Here is a 21,781-nt window from a genome sequence, read left to right as displayed (position 1 = left end):
AGCAAATAACCCGTTCACTTACTGTTACGATAAAAGGAATACTTTTAATTAATTCGGAACAATCTTCATTATTGAGCATCAAATAACTACCATTTTCCAACAACTTGAACGTGGGGATGATAGCAGGAACTGGCGTGCCTTGCAACACGCAAGCCATATTTGGTCGGTGTTTGTTGCATGAACCGTGTAACTGTATGTGCCTACACATTAGTGAATGATCTGGCGTCTCAGTGCATTCCTCTCCATTCAGATAAACTTCTTGATCATCTTTGAAACATCTGTATGTGTATGGAAGCGACCAGACCTCATGAAGAAAAGCACTACCTAAAGGTTCATAACGACCTATTGGTATATATTTCATACAATTTGAAAACTTATATAAAGCAAAAGGCAGCGTTATTAAACCGTGGATAAGGCACGTTGCCAAAAAACCCGCAATCCTCTGCTGATGATGTCACTGAGCATGTCATGAATGATGTAATATGTGACATCATCAGCAGTGGATTACGGGTAATAGTATCTCTAGTTTACTCCCCTATAGCTGTCTTTCTTTTAACATAAGTGTCTGTTTCCTTCCCTTATACTTACTGTTTTTTGGTTCGCTTCCGGTTCGCGTACCGGCGAGCGAACTGGGAAGCGAACTAAGAGAAATAGAGGTTGGCACAGTTCCAAATATTGTACCAATTTTTTAATAACGGGGAGGTAGTTCTGAAAATAACTTTTTTTTTATTGTTTTTGTTGTTTTATATTTTTTTTATTATTTTTCAGAACATTTTTTTACTTTTTTTGAATTTTTCTGAACAGTTTTATATTTTTTGGGGTTTTTCTTGGAGGGGGCAATGAAAACGATTCATTGTAAAGGGCTCAACAGGAGCAACAAAACAAAAAAAAAGTATTTATCATTTTGGGCGTTTCGTACAAACTTGCATATGATAGTCAATAGCTCTGTTGATCAGAGTGATGCTTCTTTCTCCGTAGCAAATGAATCCATCGCAAAATACGCAGATGTGTTTTACTTCACCAAATCTCATTTGTATATTTGGCACCATCTCCCTGCCCTCTGGTCCCGTTACTTCCGGTACAACAGATCTTCTGGCCATAATAGGGAGATTATCTAGGTCGTTCCGAAACTGTGCAGCACTGTAGTTGTTAGGATGCCACCTAGTCATATGGCGATGCATTGTGTAGTTTCCGAAACTGTATTTTTTCTCGGTTCCTCTGGACAGTCTATCTTGACATATAAGGCAAGTTACGTATCTTGCATTTACTTTTTTCTGACCTTTGGGAATTTTAAAAAATTGCCAAATGAAGTTTTCTTTCCGGTGAGACGTCCTGGGTTCCTCAGGCAAAAACTGCCTCTCTTCCTGCTCTTCCTCGTCTTCCTCTTCTTCCTCTTCTTGCTGAATTATAACTTGAGCAGGTGGTCCACTCTTCCTTGGATGTGGTGGAGGAGGTGGGGAAGCACCAGCTGAAGCTACTAAAGAAGCCATTGCTCAGTGATCACAAAGGGTCTTTCTCTCACAATGATGAAAGTCAGAGTGAGGAAAGAAGGAGGGATTTTCATCATTTGGGAAAAACAAGAGTTCTCAACCAATGAAAAGTGTTCATTTTAGATTATATGACCTAGTCTTACATCATTAGGAAACCAAAAGTGAAATGAACCAATGAAAAGTGTTATTACCAAGTCACATGACTTGCTGTGTTTACGTTAAGCGCTTTGCAGGGCCTCCCGGTTTGCTTCCAGAAACCTGCGCTTTGCGACTCGCTTCGCGTACCAGTTCGCTAACGTAGCACGTCATATGACGTATCACGCGACAACGTGAAACGTCATGCGGACAGGAGGCGTCACGATGTTGTTTTCTAACGCGGCACTTGCGGTAAAGAAACGTTTACCGGCTCGCGGTCTATTTCGCGGCATCAAGGTCAGCTAACGGGAAGCTTCCCGATTCGCGAAGCGGGAACGAAGAAAAAAAAATATTTTAAAAAAAAATTATTCATAAACATATAAAATATATTTTTGGATTTAAAGAAGAATACATTTTACAGCTACAGATATTAGCTGTTAAAAAACCAATGAAATTCACTGAAAAAACCATAGGTTATAGACCATATATAGTTAGGAATTAGCATTTACAAAACCTTGAAAATTCACTGAAAAAACCATAGGTTATAGACCATATATAGTTAGGAATTAGCATTTAGAAAACCTTATTTTACTCACACAAAACCATTGAAATTCCATATATAGTTAGTTGCACTAACTATATATCGCGCACCCGCAATCCACTGCTGATGATGTCACATATTACATCATTCATGACATGGTCAGTGACATCACTGATGACATCACTGATGACATCTCAAATGACATCACTGATGACATCTCAAATGACATCACTGATGACATCATGACACACCAATACCAGTTACTACATACGCACTCACTGATTCCTACGTCTACACAAACATTCACTCATTCACCCATACAATGACTCATACATACAGTCACTTATTATTACAACACTATCATATGCACTCATACACCTATGCAGACAGTCACACACTGCCACTCATCCATGGAGTTACTCACACACCAAGTCAGTCCTGTAAAGAATCAATCACACTTCCATTTCTTCATCTATACAGTTAAACACAGAACACCATACTTCAGTGACATCACTGATGACATCACTAATGACATCTGAAATGACATCACTGATGACATCTCAAATGACATCACTGATGACATCATGACACACCAATACCAGTTACTACATACGCACTCACTGATTCGTACGTCTACACACACATTCACTCATTCACCCATACAATTACTCATACATACAGTCAGTTATTATTAGAACACTATCATATGCACTCATACACCTAGTCAGTCCTGTGAAGAATCAATCACACTTCGATTTCCTCATCTATAGTTAAACACAGAACACCATACTTTTCACACATATACTAACACATACTTACTCTCTTATACAATCACTGATACAAGTACACATTGATATGCACAGAGTCACACACCTCCCAGCCAGCCACACACACACTCAGTCTTCCATACATCCAGTCATTCTTCAATATGTAAAACGTATTTAAACTTTACAAAAACACACAGACACTAGATGATGTCATCAGTGATGTCATTTGAGATGTCATCAGTGATGTCACCAGTGATGTCACTGACCATGTCATGAATGATGTAATATGTGACATCATCAGCAGTGGATTGCGGGTGCGCGATATATAGTTAGTGCAACTAACTATATATGGAATTTCAATGGTTTTGTGTGAGTAAAATAAGGTTTTCTAAATGCTAATTCCTAACTATATATGGTCTATAACCTATGGTTTTTTCAGTGAATTTTCAAGGTTTTGTAAATGCTAATTTCTAACTATATATGGTCTATAACCTATGGTTTTTTCAGTGAATATATATATATATATATATATATATATATATATATATATATATATATATATATATACACTCACAGACCGACACAAACAGACACACCACACACACTCACACAGGTACAAAGGCACACACAGACCAACTAACAGGCCTACACAGCCTGGTGTCAGGTTACAGTTAGGATTACCAAGTTTTAAAAACATAGAAATTCACTAAAAAACAAAGGTTACAGGGGTGTTATAGTTGGGAATAGAGTTACAAAAACTTAGCAATACACTTAAAAAAACAAAGGTTACAGAGACGTTATAGTTAGGCTCAGATTTCACTCTTTCAAAACCAGAGAAATCCAGCAGTTATAGTTACCTGAGGTAACTATAACTTACACCCCTGCAATGCACTGCTTATGACCTCACATATTACATCACTCATGACATGGTCAGTGGTATCACTGATGACATATCAAATTACATCACTGATGACAATACTGAGGACATCATAAACAGAACCACTCACACACCCACTCGCACCCCTATACAACCTCTCATACACCCACTTACACACAACCACTCACATACCCATTGAAATACTCACACAACCACTAATCCACAGAGCCACTCATACACCCACTGACTCACTCATACAGCAACTCACAAAACCACTCACTCACCCATAGATTACGAATACAGTCAGTCACACAACCATAACCATCTTTAACACAGTATCAAGACACCTTCTGGGGTCAAAATTATCTAAATACTGAAAGTTATACAGCTCTTATACATGGAGATATATGTAAGAACAGAAATTGGTATTCATGGAGTGATAGTCCAAAAAATCGACACCACAAAAGGACTCAAACAGGTTGTATCCTGGTTGTGGATGATAACTTGCCATTAATAGGAACCTGATTAATTTACAGCGATTACTGGATGAATTGGTTATCCTTCGTATAAACAACAATTTAGAGATCAACTTGGAGAAAACTAAAATTATGATCATAGGTCACAAAATGATAAAAATAGGGGTCTGGTTAATCAGTAAGAGAAAGGTTGAAACTGTAAGATCATACAATTATCTAAAGATAACGTTTGCTCACTGCAGCTCCTTCCAGCATTTAAAGTCATCCTGAAGACTAAAACAAATGCCCTGCTGCATGCATTCAAACTGACATACATCAAACTACAGGGCTCTTCTCATTAATCTTTTCTTAATATTACTAAAACTAGACCCAGCTTTAAACTACATCCAAGCTGGACCTCCAAGTGATACCGCCTTCTTTTAACACAATAATTGCAAAAAAGAGACAGGAACATCTTATGTCTCCCTCCAATTCTTCCCAAAATCAGGTCAGGCTTGAATGTGGGATTTGAAACCAGTTAATCACACTATACCTATCATTTATTAAACTAATGCACAAAATGAAACATTGTAACATTAAATTACTAAGCCATTTCACATGACTGGAAATATTCAACACCTCAAGCCCTCAGAAACTACTAGCAACTTCATTTAATTTGCTGGGTTTACAAAATCTGTGGCTGTGGTTAGAAACATATTGTCTAAAAGAGTCTCGTCTATCAAGGACAAAAATCTCTTCAGAAAATAGTCCAATGCATGGTCTGTGATCAATTCGCACAAAAACTCCAGACCTCAAGAATAATCTTAGTTTATTAAACTAGGTCATGTAGATGAATGGACCATTGTTTTAATTATTATGATTTCTTATTGTACTGTAAAGATTTTTTTATTATTCTTGCAATACATACCTTTTAATATTCTACTTAGTTATTTTACTTAAAAATATATTCTAACACAATTACTAAAATAAATGTAAGCTGAACTGTGATTTATTTAAATTTATTTTACATTTGTTTCTTTATGTTGGTATTGTTAATGTGATTCCCTTCCTCCATTTTTTTCTTTGGAGGTGTGTTGCAGTACATATGATTGCCAATGAGAAGGTCTTGACTTACATAGAGGCCTCGCTAATACTCCATACAGACACAAGTCAGCATACTGTATTTGCAGTGTTAAAATATTTTGTTCACAACATGGTGTATTAGGAAGAAGTTCCTCCCAACTGCCTCAGCTGATCATAACTCCTAGAACAACCAACAGTAATACTGGAAAAAAATACCCACAAGCACTTTAAAACTTAAAGATCTAGAGCTTGCTCCCTATATTTGATGATTAAAGTCAGGAAAAATAGTATTTATACAGTTTGTCCAGGATATGCATGGGGTATGTTATTTTAAATCCTCATGTGAAGATGTGTTAGTCTAATTTAAAAAATTTAAAGGCTTTGAATGTTTTATTGTTTTAATGAACATGGAGAAAAATGATAATATTAATTTATTGGCGATTATCATGTATAATTTTGTACTTGTAATATTTTTCCTTCCTTTCTGTCTTTTATGGTGCAATGCCGAAATAAAGACTGATTTACGTTAAGTTACGTTACAACTTACTCAAAGGCTTGGCTGAAATAGATTTAACACAGGACCTGTTCACGCGGTGAATCTATTGCTCAAATCCTAACCAATCTGTTCTGATATCTCAAGAAAATCTGTTGGGCCAGCGGTTAGTCACATACCATCTGTGCTATTAGGATGCGGGTCACCATTTAAAAATATAAAATAAAAAATAAAAATCTCTGATGCGTTGGTTGTAACTAGTGTCTCCCTCAGTCGTACCCAACCCCTCATGTGATGCAATCACGCCACAAATACACAAAACTACTGTGAGAATGAGGAAAAAATGTGAGCGGGAGTTGGTGGTGCCTCACGGAAGTAACACCATGGGAGTGAGCAGGAAGGTACCCGCCTGCATCCTCAGGTTCTCATCATCAGTAACCACCAACCCATAAAAACTGTTAAAGTGAGTGAAAGAAAACAGAAATGGACAAGGTGCTTGGGTGTGGTGTCAAATAGGGCTATGCACCAGACAATTAGTCTTAGTGTGCGGCAGAGTCAACCCAGAAATTGGGACTGCGGGGTCCAGACCATAGCTCCGCCCATCCCAGTTAAAACCGAGCTAGATCACACTAGCTGTTCAATTTTATTCAGTGCTGTGTGTCTGCTCATTTAAAAGCTGACATGTTTTATTGCCAGGGGGAACAAGAACTCACTCCAATTTCTTGACACCGACACGGTCACGATTGATGGTGGCAAAGACTGCTAGAGCCAGTGAGACAGTGAACAGGCACACACTCACATGTGCATAAGGGTAAAGGTATGCTTATGTGGGGCTATATCCCGGAACACTAAAATAGACATAAATTGGTGCAGGGTGGAGTGATTGACCCACGCCCTGAAGAAATTGCTGTGAGTTCTTTTTCCCCCTGGCAATAAAACATGCCTACTTTTAATCATCCAACATTTTCTTTAGCTCCGTTCCCACACTTAACGGTACATTACGCACCTTATGTGCAACCGGAGTAGCATCAGGAAGCAATCTAATCTTATGTTCTACTCCTTTAACAAGCCCAACCATGTCACTAAAAACATTTTTTAATTCCTTTAAAAGATCTACACGATCAATTTTTGTATCTTCAATACAACACATAGGTAACTCTCTAGCTCTTATGGGGTTTTCATCTCCCGGCACTAAATATAACCCCATTATGGCCAGATCTTTCCATCCCACTATATTTTTCCCTTTTATTGCTACATATATTTTCGTACAGATGGATCTTTCTAACACTTCTAAGTTACCCATGAAAAACCCCAGCATTTCAATGTCCTTCTCTCCGAATGCTTTTGGGTTGACATCCGTTTCCAAAAGAACCATTTCTTTTCCCCATTTTTCATAGAAAGTAGAATCACGAAGAATAGTGATGGGCGAGCCAGAGTCCGCCATCACTTGTAATTCAACTCCATTGATAGTCGAGGAACACATAGGACCTTTTATCTCTTCTTCTCTAGTATCTAGGTTATCAACAAATTGTCGATGGATTCTGAACATTCATCCCAATCTACATTGTTAACTTTTATAGTTTCCTTTTGAAACCTGCAAACTTTTTGGAAATGGCCAACTTTCTTTCACACAGAGCAATGTTTACTTAAGGCTGGACAACCTTTAAAATTGCCAATATGAAATTTCGAGCCACATCTGAAGCAAAAGTTTTGACCTTTTTGTTGAGCGGGCTTTGCCACTTTGTCTTTGGACACAACTGCATACAAACCCTCATCTTCGCTACCTTCAGTGACCCAATTTACCTTAGAAGTAGTTTCTGACATCATTGCTTTAGTTGATAAAACAGACCTTTCAATACTCAAGGCAGGGTCAATGACCTCTGAGAGTGTTCTTACAACTGAGAATTCCTTCTTTAATCTTTGAAGAAGCACAATTAAATACGAGCCGAGCTGGTCTTTAATATAATTATCTAATAGAGGACCAACATCGCTAGAAATTGCCAAATCTCTTAACTCTACCACATATTCTTCCACCTTCTCATCTTCTTTTTGTTTGCACTTATAAAAATTATGTCTCTCTAGCATAATATTAGGTGACTCATCAAACTGTATTTTTAATTTAGCAATAGCTTTAACATAAACATTCCATTGTCTATCACCTGATTGGCCAGCAGGGGGTGGTTCGCGGCACGAAGAATGAACACTAGCGCTTATCAAACGTCTTATGTCAAATACCTAGCAATCCCAGAATTCTCAGGACAGAGGCAGATTCCGGAATCCCGTTGTGTCGAAAGCTGAAAGTACGAACACAGGTATGAAGAATGCTTTGCCAGTGTTTTAAAAAATGCACATCCATTCAACAGCAACGGTTAACATAGACCACTCAATCACCATTGATGATTTTCCTCTGCGATCCTTGATACCGCAATTTCTTCGTTCCTAAGGATTTCTCCACACAGAAGAACGTATTGAATAGTGCAACTCCTCACCATAAAGTGCCTTCATAGAATGAACAAATTTCTTGAAGTAAGGTAAAGTTATTCTAAGTCCGAGTTATAATACAAAGGCAGCATGTCACACCACAGACAGTAATCCTACCGTAATCCAACCACTCTTCGACATCTCCTTGAAAAATAGTCGATACTGGCATAGGAAAAATGTGGTGTCCTTGAGCTGACTTCGTAAAAGACCCTTGAGAAACTCGTAGAATAACACAATAAAAAAAAAATAATAATAATCCTTGCGTGGGTCGGTGGGTGAATAAAGTTGATCCCGAATCATCGCCAAATTGTAATAAGTCAAATAGTTCTTTAAAGTTGAAGAATGTGAAGTTTATTCCAAAGGTATTCACCCACAGTCATGAGCGTCCAATCGACCCGGAGTTTGTTCAGTAACTGCAGTCACTGAACGAACCTCGAGCACAGAACACTCTAAGTAATTCAAAGAAATACATAAGGAACCCATGACATTACATAGAATACAATCTTAAAGTTCCATCTAAAGCATTTCCTACTACACTGATGCACGCAAACTGAACAGTGGTGTTGAAAAAATACTTCAATTTAAATATAAAGAATGGATAGAGTGGAGGCACTTCACAACAAATATTATGGCCTATTACGAATTGGCAGAGGGGGTGCTCTGTCTCAATTGTGCAGAAGACCTGTCCGCTGTATTACAAGTGCATTATAGGCTATGGCACCTGTAATACTGCGACGGGACACATCTGGCCAAACTCTAAATAAACTCTATCACCACTGAGCGTCACCTTGTAAATATGCCCATTTCTGCCAAAGTCCTCTGTTGCAAAGGGTCGAGCAACGGGTGTTGCAGTGGGTGTTCCACTGCAACACCTATTGATTTTTTATGCTGCCCATATTTAGAAGGCTGAGGCGGTGCCAGAAACCAAGGCCAGGGAATACCTGGTCCTAGGGTGGCAATATGAGGATTCTTTTTTAATTTCCTGTCATTTTTTTGCTCTGTGAGCTGCATTTTACAGCACACATAGAAAGGGCAAATCGAAATTTTTGATTGTTTATGTGCAGGAAGGTGCCCCTGCACATAACAAATTGCCCCTGCAACACAGGCACCCTTGCAACATGGCGGCAGGATGCCTACGCGGCACTAGGCAGATTTTTTTGCACCAGTGCTAGGGGAAACACAGGGGTGCGCCATATACTTATGAATACGGCACATCCATGCATTCAAAAATGTCAGAGCGCTGCGTTGCTAAATTTGACATAGCACTACAATCCGACATCTTTTTGTAAATATGCCCCCACAATTCTTAACACTATTTCAACAAAACACATGTACAGTTTAGTACATGCTCCAACAGGGTGACGATCAGAGAGACAAATGTAAGGTTTTGTGCAAACTCTGTGTATAAAACTAGACTGCAGAGTCTGACTACCAACATAAGATTCCTGATTCAGACCATTAGGATTTGCGAGTGTTTTTGCCATGGTTTTTGGACCTCCCATCAAAAATGGCCCAGCGCTAAACAACTGTTTCTTCCTATTAAAAAACCTCAGCTATTCCAGGTAGTCAAGTGCTATTTCAGTGTTCAGTGCCTTTTAATACCTGCTAGCATTTCAGACCTGAATCATATCCCAGAGGAGGTTAGTTGGTCTCATGTTGTTGTATGTACAGAAATGGAACTACGCTTCAAACCTCCATTTGCGTTGTGGACACTGATAGGAAATGACAGCAAGGACTGCTGCATATTTTATGACACAAAAGGGCATTGCTATTCCACACAGACCGGGCTCATGCCTGGAAAGCACTTTGCTCGATATGTGTTTTGTTCCAACTGCTTTTAATTCATGTATAAACATGACTAGATGCAAATAATGTTACATTTATACTTTAATATTTAAAGTCACTTGTAGTGATTGGTATATCACATGACAGTAAATATAGTACTCAGCACCTAACTAATGCAGGCTTTTTTTGTTTATAAATAGAAGGCCTTAGACATGTTGTTGTCGTTTCAGCATGTCCAAACTGCTTTATGGAAAACACATGCCACGGTACGTATTGTGGCTGATGACATAACTACCCACCCCAGTTGCAATGGGTTAACAAGAAAGGCTGCCATTATACCCTTTATGTGAAGTCCAGCATTACATGAGTGGTGAGCATCATCGACACAGAAATGTCCACAATATGACAAGAATGACTACCACAAGGTCACCGACAAGCCCGATCTTTCCAAACATACTCACTGTTGGTCGCAAATTACCCACCAAAGGGCTTCAGTGTCAGTGATGCATATAATCGGCCAAGAGTTGCCATAAATATGCCATGGAACCCAGCATACCTATGTCTCCTCTACTTGGGTTGTACTAAGAAATATTGACCACAAAAATATTGTGATACAAATATTTTGTCTCACAAATACTGAGTAATCAAATTATTACTTTTACTGGTGTCTATGTAAAATATACAAATATTAAAAAGAACAATTTAATTACAAGTATTAAAAAAACATAATAAGTTAAAATACAGACAACTATCCTTTTAACTCCTAGCCAATGTAACGCAATAAAAAATAGCATTGTCTATTCTATATGAAATAATATAAAATATAACTTTAAAAGTATTGAACACAAAAACGTTTAACACTGATATAAAAACAATCTCAATCGAAAAAAGTTTAATGCAAACATTACACATAAATTAGCATTTAGCTTATAAGGAAAATAAACAAAATGAAAACCAGAATAAGAAAACCAATAATATGCAAATGAAAATGTTTAACCAATCATGCCAATATGAAATAGTAATAAATTACTATACATAAAAGAGATGCCAAGTGCACACTGTGCCTGCACCATGAGTAACGAAGAATGAAGCCAGTCACACTATACGAGAAAAAAAGCACTCCAGCATCACCGAGGTAGTTGTACATTTTTAAAAACATATGAATTTACTTAAGTAAGTTTAAAATTAGCATTACATATAAAATAAAGGTAACTAAACCATATTTTGTTATCTAACTGCTACTTTATATTTCTAATACAAAAAAAGTAACAAAATATTTTACTGCAAAAAGGGAGAAAAGAAAGCTATACCAGAAAATTAGTACACCACCAAAACAATGGAAAGTGGAAAAGTAAGTCTAAACATTTTACTGTATTGCTAACTTTAACATAATGCAATGAAAACTAAACAAATATTTGTCTCATACAACTATGACTATTATTGTTAGGTATGGCTCTCATAGACATCCTCTTTCATTTATTTGAGTTTCTAAATGTCACAACTCACTGCTATGACATATCAACAGTTGATGACAACATTGTTTACCCACTGTTGTGATGTCATAAATGCCATCCAGGCCAGTTTGACAGGGATCTCTAAGAGCCTCTCAGTGCTGTGCTGCTTGTCTGCTTTGAATGACAGCAGAAATCACAGTTGCAGGAGAGGAAAGGGAGTCAGAGAAGGTGTCATGGTTGATTAGGGTTTGCAGGTAAGCTTTTCTATAATTTGGGACGGGTAGGAGAGGCTGTGTTATGTATGGCTCACCCATTAGTCCTATGCCCCTGCGTATCAGTTGAAAGCAGGGAAAGATGATTTTGGGGCCATACATAAAATAAAATTATAGACTATCAGATACAGTATTTATTGTGCATGATAAATAACACCTATTACAAGTTTATGGGGAATAACATGGATTTTGGCGTTTAAAGCACCAACATCAACAACGTACAGTAAATGCTGTACTGTTTCCCCTGTTAAATTTCAGCAGGTTTGACATCCGAAATTTAACAACAGCTGAGGTATTTAAGGTTTTTAACACATTGGCTACTTATTGGGTGCTTTAAATACAGCCAAACTCGTAATTTCGAGCCATGCATACACAGGGGTTTACTCCCAGGTCAGAATTAACTGGGCCACTTGTAAACAGGCCCAACTGTCTCTGCTTCTACTTTTGACCATTTGTTTTACTTGCATCATCACCTGTAAAACAATGTTTTCCCAGAATATGTTCATAAGTCTACATTTACAAACTATCTCATGAGAAGTATGAAAACTTGAACATTTTCAGGAGTACTGTGTAGCTGCCTTTTACTTTGAAAAAAAAATGCTAACTCTTCAGAAGTATGTCGCATTCCACATTTAAAAATAGGCATAAGAGCATGAGAAATATCTGTTACAGAACTGTACTTGCACTGAATACTTTACAAACTGCCAATTGTAATTGAGCACTAGAATGTTTTTGCAAAAGCACCTTTTAGAGTAATGGTCAGATATCTTGAACTTCAAAAATGCATGGGTCAATTGTGATCCCATTTACCTCAATTTAGTGATGCAGAATTTATGAGTGCTCTTAGACAAAATTGTACTGTTCTGCATTTAAGGTGCCGCTTTCAATTTAAAGAAGAATGATTCATGCATAAAAAAGTTTGCCTCTTTTCTGAATGTTTTGTGTTCTTAATGTACGCTGGAATAAATTATGGGAACTCGAATGATGGACACTTTGGCTGTCATTAAAATTAACTCAAAATGTCTTGCACTTTAAATGTGTGCTATGTAACTATGGAATGCAGAAATTTAAATAATTGTGACCGAGGACAATGGCCAGTTTGTTATTTAAAATACTCAATATGTTGGTGAAATTGAAACATTTAAAAAAAGCTTAATGATGAATAGTTTGATTTAGTTTATTTTCAGTGCACTTATTAAAGGGCTTTGTTGTGACCTCCTACATATAAAGGCACTACTCAACGTGAAAATACAAGTAATGCTAGTTATCAATGTTCGACGGATCATTTCTCACTACTTACTATCTTTCTTATGAGTTAGAACTTTTTTGTGATCTCAGTACATGCAGCTTTTGCTTTCAGTCAGAGACATCATTTCAACCATTAATATAACATGCTTACAGTGGGCTTAGGGCTGCTCATGGTCATAATTGGATGCATTATTTATTTCAATTCTATGCCACTGATTCAATGGGTTTCTTCCCCAGTCTCCTGTTTTACTGCTCCTGAAGCATTATGGTTTCACCCTACTTTTTGACTGATGGAAAGTATCATTTCACAGCTGACAATTTTCCTCTTGGCTTGTTTTTCTGCACCAAAATTCCATGTTCTCCTCCTCTCTTTTTCTCTCAAGCTGTTTCTTTTTAATTACACCCCGCTACACTCCTCCCCCCAGACCAATTCCACACTCATCCTCATTGGCTCCCTTGTTAAACTCTGCATTCCTCACCATCCCCCTTGCTTCTACCTCAGTTTCTGTGACACCAAACACAGCTTCAGCTCAGGGTCTATCTCACTGCCCTACCCCCCATGCTCAACTTACACACAACTTTCTACAACTTACAAACAACTTTCTACTGCCACTGTTGACTTGGCCGATGCTTGTACAATTGCGCCAGTATTGGCAAAGCCAACAGTGGTGGCCAATGATGTAGGGAAGTTATTTTCCATACTTACAAGGCGCCAAGCATGTTCCATGTGATGTATGGATTATAATGACCCAAGATGGCAGGCCACAACTATTGGCACAGCAATGCAATGCACCAGTACTGGCAACGTCAATAGCAGTGGCAGGATATCTTAGAAGGTTATTTTATAAACTTCCAAATTGTCTGACATGTTGCATTTACACACAATCACGGCTTTCTTGGCAGTATAAAAATGATGTTCTGCAATTTTAGAACTTTATTTTCTTTAACTCTGAGATGGTCCCCTGCTGTTATTGGTGTTGCCAATACTTGTGATACGCTTGCAAAACCAATACCAAAAAACATCAAGGATTGGCAAGAAAGACAAGTTGACTATGTCACTGTTTGTTTGATTTGGCTTCTAGAAAGCAGCAAAGCTTAATTTAATTAAGTTGGAGGCTAAATTGTGAGAAGCCGTAGTTTTAGTTGGTAATAGGTCACTGACTCGCAAAATAGGGTTTGTACATTGCAGAAGCAGTTGTAGCAGTCGCAAGTGGTTCGATTCTCCGTTTGCGACCTCTAATAACGATTGCACATGTGCCCCCTTATTTCTATACCTATTTTTCTCATTTACTTCAAATGAGACCTCGACCGGTGAAGTCTCACTCCAATTGATAAAGTTATTCCCTTTTGCACTAGAAATCGACTGTACTGACCATTTACCACTAACATACAAAACGAACAGCGGCAAGCAAGCGCAGTTGGGCGGTGTGGTGTGGAGGGGGCGGAAGGGACTGACTCGAGAGGGCGATGGAATAGGGAAAACTAAATATATCTGAATCTGTCGTCTGTCGACATCCCCCACCTCGGTCACCGCACTTACCTGCACAGACCACTGCTGAAAAGGAAAGTCCCTTTCCATGAGATGTTGTTGACTACGTCTCACGACAAACACCACAACACAGCAGACAACTTTACTCAGTGTCTCTACTACACTGAGGCCACCACTTAGATGCGTTGGTTCTGGGATCATAGGCCACAAACGGACACGATAACAAATTCAACTTTTTTGCATTAAGCGATATGATGCACAAAACATTTTCAACTTTGCATAACATCGCACAGCCATAAAAACACTGCAATCTAAGCCAAAGCATTTGCAACGTGCATCCTTATCAACACTCACACTCCTATGCTGCCACAAATCATCGAAATCCATCAGTACTCGAACAACTCTTCTACCAAACCATGAGATTTGTGACTTTTTGGACTGGACAGGGAAATCTATCTTTGGGCACGCTATCTCCTTACGTCATAGACTCAACCATTACTTTGCTACCAAGATCTGTTACAGCAGAAGGGTTTTAATCTGTTCTCAGCCCAAACAAAATATTTTTAACAATAATTAGTTTCAGTCATATTAATCTGATCCTGAATTACCCTCAGAGGCATATGTCCTTCGATAGATCTTGTTGGTCATAGTGAAGAGTAAGAAGTAAGGTGTTGAACTGTTGGCCACCGAATGAGGACCAATTAGTCAATAGCCAACTCACATATTAGTGATCAAATTCAAATACACCACCTTCAGGACCATCCTATAAATGTAAAAGATGGAGACAGGGAGACCAAACCTTCTGAAAAAGTTCAGTCTAATAAAAATCATAAAGACCAGCAATTCTGCAATGGCTATGAAACATTGGAGTAGTAGAACCTGATACTATGAAAACAATCTATGATTATCTATATAATGAATTACTAATCAAATCTTGCACAGCTGCTATGGAAAAAACATTTAGACCAAATTAATAAAAGACTCATGCAATTAGGTAACATTTTAAGCAGTTGTGTCATGAGTCTCACAACATGTAATATCAAACAGTACATTTAGTTAGAGTAAATCTATAGCTCAATACAGGAATCCATAAGAGAATGGTTTGAAATGAGGCTTCCTACCACCAATAAAGGCAGGAGGATGATTTCAAAAGTGTTCTCTTAGCTGGGCAAACTGGATCATGGGCAAGAGGAGAGCACCAATAATCAGGAAAGTTCAGGTCTGGTTTCTCACTAGACAGCTCCAAATCGTCCAAAAGGCAAGTACATCAGGAAAGGGAAAAAGGCAAGTGCCATGTAAAAATAGTCCGACAGGGAGGCTGGAGGCAAATGGAATAGAAGGGAGCCCCCTCCCTCCTACGAGAGTTACTTTTTATACTCCAGATCGTCCATTTGTCACATCTGCTGCAGCCATAATATGATCTGATAGTCATGTGCCCATCCGTCCATTCACTAGGTAAAAAATTGATACTTCAATATATTTTCCCAAGGTGCTCATGAGAACTGACTGTCCATTGTATCCTCACAGGTTAGTTGACAAAGAGCTTATTTACTTTGTTTCTCTTCATGGCTTATGTTGAGAGGTCAAGTTGCCACCAATTCACACACAGTAAAGTACTGAAAAAGTGTCTTGTTTATTAAAGAATGTTGCATAAACAGAACAGAATTAGCAAGATTTGAGGAAACATAACAAAAGTTCATTAACTATTGGAAAATGTGAACCCAACGGGAAAAGGCGATTTCATGCATTTAAAGTTAGCATTTCTTATTTAGTAAAATAAACTCATAACTAAGTTCAAACATAATGAAATTTAATAATCGATAGTGAAAGAATCATAACCTTGATCAATGATTATTGCATGGAAACGTTCAACTCTAAGTATGGCCTACTACTAAAAAAAAATCAAATGCACTCAAGTAAAATATTCTCAAATGTAATACAAAAACATCGCTTTAATAACTCTACGGCCCTAATTGTATTAAGCATTATTGCTGAAAGTTTCCTTCATATATGACATTGCATATTCATTTTCCACCACTTTCATTTTTGCTACAGTGCATTACAATAAAGAAACTAAAGATGCTAGTTTCATCATTCACATTAGCACATTTGTGTGTGAGACTTATTTACAATAAACTTCTTCATTAGTTCACATTATAGCAAACATTTTAATTAAAACTATTTCATTATGATTCTGTTAAAATAATTAAATGAATTAATTCAAAAACATGTCAAACACATAGGGCCCCATTAGGATGTTGGGTGGATCGCCACCGCCATGTGGGCGGTGGCGATCCGCCCGACATCCTTCCCCGCCCGCCACCCATTTCCCCCGGCCACATTACTATGGCGGGGGGACCACGACTGACGGAAAGACCGTCCGCCGCTTTTCCGCCCGATCAAGGAGTTGACCGGGCGGAAAAGGGATTCATATGGTGGCGGTGTCTGTTACACACCGCCATCCATATTAGGGTGTGTGCGGGGACATGTTTTTCCATGGCGGCAAGGCCGCCACGGAAAAGCATGCGGGAATGTCTTGTGGGGGCCCATTGCAGGCCCCCAGGGACTCCGGGGGGTTTGGGGGGTGCACATGGGGGGTACCTGCACTTTACTGTACAACGTGGCAGGCAACACAAGGTGACTGTCATGTTGTGAGTCTACGGTAATTCGCCCAAAGGGAATTGTATTCTGACTTGTGTCAATTGTGGAACCCTATCCCTTTGGTCTTGGGGTCCCTCTCTCTTTTATTAGAGATTCTATGCACGGTCCGTTTGGACTGGAGAGTTCCTTTGCTGCCTGTGAGTAAAAATGTTGCAAAAGGAGAGCTATTTATCTCCAATGGATCAAATTAAAACCTTTGGGTTTAATGATGACCAACTACATCGTATTATAAGCACCAAAAGTGGAAACAGAATCACAGTTGCCTCTAGTAATGGGGAAAACTGGGGTAAACTAGTGAATCTGAAGAAAAAGCTCATTAGAACTGAAGCCCATGCAGACTTTTTAGTCGAGTATGTTACTTCTGGGACCATTCCCATTGGGCTACAGGTTCGTAATGAACCGGGTTTCTTCACTGAAAATAGAAAGTTTCTTGAAACCTGGGCATTAATCTCGAATAGATGTAGTAGAGATTGGATGCTCTTAATTATCGAAACAGCCCAAGGTCTAATAATCCTTGAAAAAGAGGAAATTGATAAACTAGAAATTGAACTTAAAAACTGTCCGGCTCTCGAAGAGGCCAAAAAGAAACTGGCCGATATCAATAGAGATATTGAGGGATATAGCACATATTTGCTCAACAAAAAAACTAACAAACTGAAAAGAGACATTGAGCAATATGCAGAAGAGAGGGTCTATCCATTTCTTAAAGAAAACTATTTCCAGAATAAATATAACGGGAGCTGGGAGCGACCTGCAAATAGGCAAATATACTCCAGAGGGGGGACTAAGCAGGTCACTTTCTCTAATTCATCATGTTCTAGCTCGGAAGAAGGATGTACTGATACTGGTAAAAATGGATATGATCAGGGTTTTTTTTTAGAACCACGCCCAAGGAGGGGTCAAAATTACAATGGGAATCGAGGACAGGGCCACTTCAATCGAGGCAGGCAACAGCGCTACAATCAGGGACATCCTCAACAGAGCTACAATCAGGGACCTCCCCAACAGAACTACCATCAGGGACCTCCCCAGCAGAATTACAACCAGGGACCTCCCCAACAGGATTACCATCAGGGACCTCCCCAGCAGAATTACAACCAGGGACCTCCTCAACAGGATTACCTGAGTACCCGGAACAAGAAATACTGGAAACCAGCAAATTACCAGTAATCAATTTATCTTGTAAGGCTCTCAGTGATGTAGAGATAGGGATCTTAAGTAGATGTTTTAGCTTTGTTCCATCGACCCACTTAGATAAATTTCAGTTAGAAAAGGACCTGCGTTCCTTTTTTAGGAAAATTAGACTTAAACGATTCTTTGAGAATAGGGAATGCAGAGACCGGATTAATGTTTCCGGGTTAAAACCCAAGTCTAATTTCACACCTACTTTGAGCATGGTTAACAAGAATATAGAAGCATTTGAGACCGCCGTAGAGAGCGGTATCCATAAATTGCTGGAAAAAGATAAGAAATGTCATTCCTACAATATCACCAAAATAGAGAGAGAAGCCCTGAATAGATTAAAGGAAGACGGATCCCTCACTATCAAGCCAGCCGATAAGGGGGGTGGGGTGGTGGTCTTCGACACGGGTGACTATGAGCAGAGGATGCTCAGGTTACTTGATGTGGGTGAACACTATGCCCGTACCACTGAATTGAGCCTTAAGAGAGTGGCAAAAGAATGCCTAGAACTATTAACAGAGGCTAGGGAGGCAGGGTCCATCTGTGAAGATGAATTTCGCTTTATGAACAATCTGGAACCTAAAACAACAGCCATTAATGGCTTAACTAAAGTTCATAAGGATAGAAGAGACCCACCTATGCGACCTATCGTGAGTAGCATCGACTCATTGTTAGAACCAGTCAGCAAATATGTTGATCACTTTTTGAGACCCCTTGTGTGCAGCTTAAAATCATATGTGCGAGACTCAGCACATATTATTTCTATGGTTGAGGGTATCCTGTTCTGTGAAGAGACTCAGTGTCTGGTTACACTGGACATTGAGTCTCTTTATACGAACATACCACAGATGGATACAATTGAGGTGATAGTTAAACTTCTGTCAGACCATGATCTGGGCGGTGCTAATCATGAATTTATAGTCAACTGTGTGAAACTCATTTTGACCAACAATGTGTTCTTATTCAGGAATGAATACTTCAGGCAACTTAAGGGGACCAGCATGGGGGCCACCTGTGCCCCTAGTTTAGCTTGCCTATATGTTGGCAACTTTGAGGCTAAACACATTGATAACGAAATGGCGCCTTTCTACGAAAATGTAGCGGGCTGGTACCGCTACATTGACGACATTTTCTTTATCTGGGAAGGCTCCACAGAACTTCTTGATGAGTTCCTCCTTTGGATCAACCTAGGAGACCCTAATTTGAGGTTTACATCTACATATAGCACTATCAAAGTTGACTTCCTAGATATATGTATCAAAAACTGCAGTGGAGTGTTGGCAGTCGAATTGTTCACTAAACCAATGGCTAAAAACAAATTGTTGCATTTTTCCAGTTTTCACCCCAAATCACAAAGGGAGAGTATCCCTTTCAGCCAGTTCCTCCGTCTCCGGAGAAACTGCTCTGATATCAATGATTACTATAAACACGCGGAAACCCTAAAAACAAAATTTAAAGAGAGGGGATACCCAAAAAAACTCCTCTCTCATTCTATGAAGAGAGCGAGGTTTTATGACCGTGAGGCCTTAGTCCAAAATGTAACAAAAGAAAAGGGTTCCCTGAATAAAGTTGTGTTTGTAAGTAAATTCTCCAATATAAGTAATCAGATCAAAAATGTGGTGAATAAACATAGGCACATTTTAAATCATGAGGAAGAACTAGCCCTAGAAAAACCGTTGTTCGCATTCAAAAAGAACAAAAACTTGCGTGATCTATTAGTCCATACATACAAAGATGAGTCTGTGGACAACCAAAGGACAATAGATGGCACAAAGGTGATTGGAACAACTAGATGTGGTACATGTAATATCTGTGCTCAATGTATTGTAGGATCAGAAATTGTGTGTAATACCATGATAGTGAAATGTAAGACACATAATAACTGTAAAAGTAAAATTTTATCTATTTACTTAGATGTCCGTGCGGCCTCTCCTATGTAGGAGAGACAGGAAGAGAGGTACGCACGAGGTTTCAGGAACACAGATCGGCCAGCAAGACAAAAAAGATTACTGCTCCTATTGTGGCCCACTTTTTAGAGAAGGGACATAGTGAATCAGAATTTAGCTGGTTTATTTTGGAAAAGATTAAAATAGGCAAAAGAGGTGGTAACATTGTCTCCAGAAGAAAGGAGAGAGAACAATGGTACATTTCCTATCTCGATACGGTTAAAAGGGATCTTAATTCGAGAGAAGAATGGGACCGCATTATTGGAGCTGTCTAACCAGGCTGTAGTTTCAATCTCAGATCCGATAGAATCCTGTTGGAATGAAATGTTTTTCTGATGATTACCACCATTTTGAATCTCCCTTCTCGGGTTCGGCCTTATCTGCTGTGATCAGTAGGATATAATATATCTATATGGGATAGCGAGATTTTATTTATATATCTTAAGATCTCACTTGTACATTTTGTGATACAGTCTGTAACTCAATTATTAAAAAAGCATGTTACACATTGAGATATGCCCATATATAGAAGGATCACTATTTTCAAAAAGATTTGACTTATTTGTTTAAAAATATTTTCTACTATGAGCCATAAATAGGAGTAACAAATGTCGTGGCATTCTAACAAGTATTTTAGTCTCATCTATTATTTTGAGATTGGTAAATATCATCTTCGGTTGATTTTTCGCGACGATATGTAAAGTGGACACTGTGCCCTATATATATTTTTTCTTGTAAATATGATAGGTAATATTATCTCTATTCTTATCAGATGTCTGCAGTTGATATTTGCGGAACATCGTGTTAACAAGATGCCTAGGTTTGGGAGGAAGTGAGTATATTGATGTGCGCATTCGTTTCGGTGGTCCGTCATCGATTACTATCACACTTGGCCATGTGACAGGAACTCCGTGTATACCTTTTGGGCTGGGAAAGTATTTAAACCGGCGGCGTGTATAACATTGTTGTTTGCCACTTCGAGCACCATATTCTAACACGCGGGACGTTTTTACCAAATGCAACAATAGGTAAGGCATGGATGGCCGGTTCTTGAGACGGGTTTCTAATCGGTACGCAATAGACTTAGGATACCGTTTTCTAATACGGGTCGTTTTCTAATACGAGTCGCGTCTGTTTTTCTTGTCTCCTAGGGAATGCACGCAGTTAGAACCTCGTGCGTTTTATGATTCCCGGATCGAGGGACCATATATTGTTAAGTAAGCTATCTTTCCTCTATAAATGGAATATTTGTCGTTAACATGAATATAGTCTAGGAGCTAAATATGATTTATTTCTTTTTCCTTTACTAGCGGATCTCTGTCCTGGAAATTTAGAGACTGTGTATGCTAAAGACTACATTGTCACCGCGTGTATGTTTGACACTAATTCTAATTTGGGTGAGTGGAAAAAAGGAAAGAAATA

General features: G+C 38.7%; 1 long non-coding RNA gene across 1 annotated transcript in view; it reads left to right on the top strand.

Annotated features, from left to right (window-relative positions):
- LOC144766684 (uncharacterized) overlaps window positions 1–21,781 on the top strand; it is a 52,940-nt gene that overhangs the window by 29,907 nt on the left and 1,252 nt on the right. The window lies entirely within an intron of this gene.

This window comes from Lissotriton helveticus, chromosome 7, assembly GCF_964261635.1.
Source record: "Lissotriton helveticus chromosome 7, aLisHel1.1, whole genome shotgun sequence".
Lineage (NCBI taxonomy): Eukaryota > Metazoa > Chordata > Amphibia > Caudata > Salamandridae > Lissotriton > Lissotriton helveticus.
This window is presented reverse-complemented; position numbering and strand designations above follow the sequence as displayed.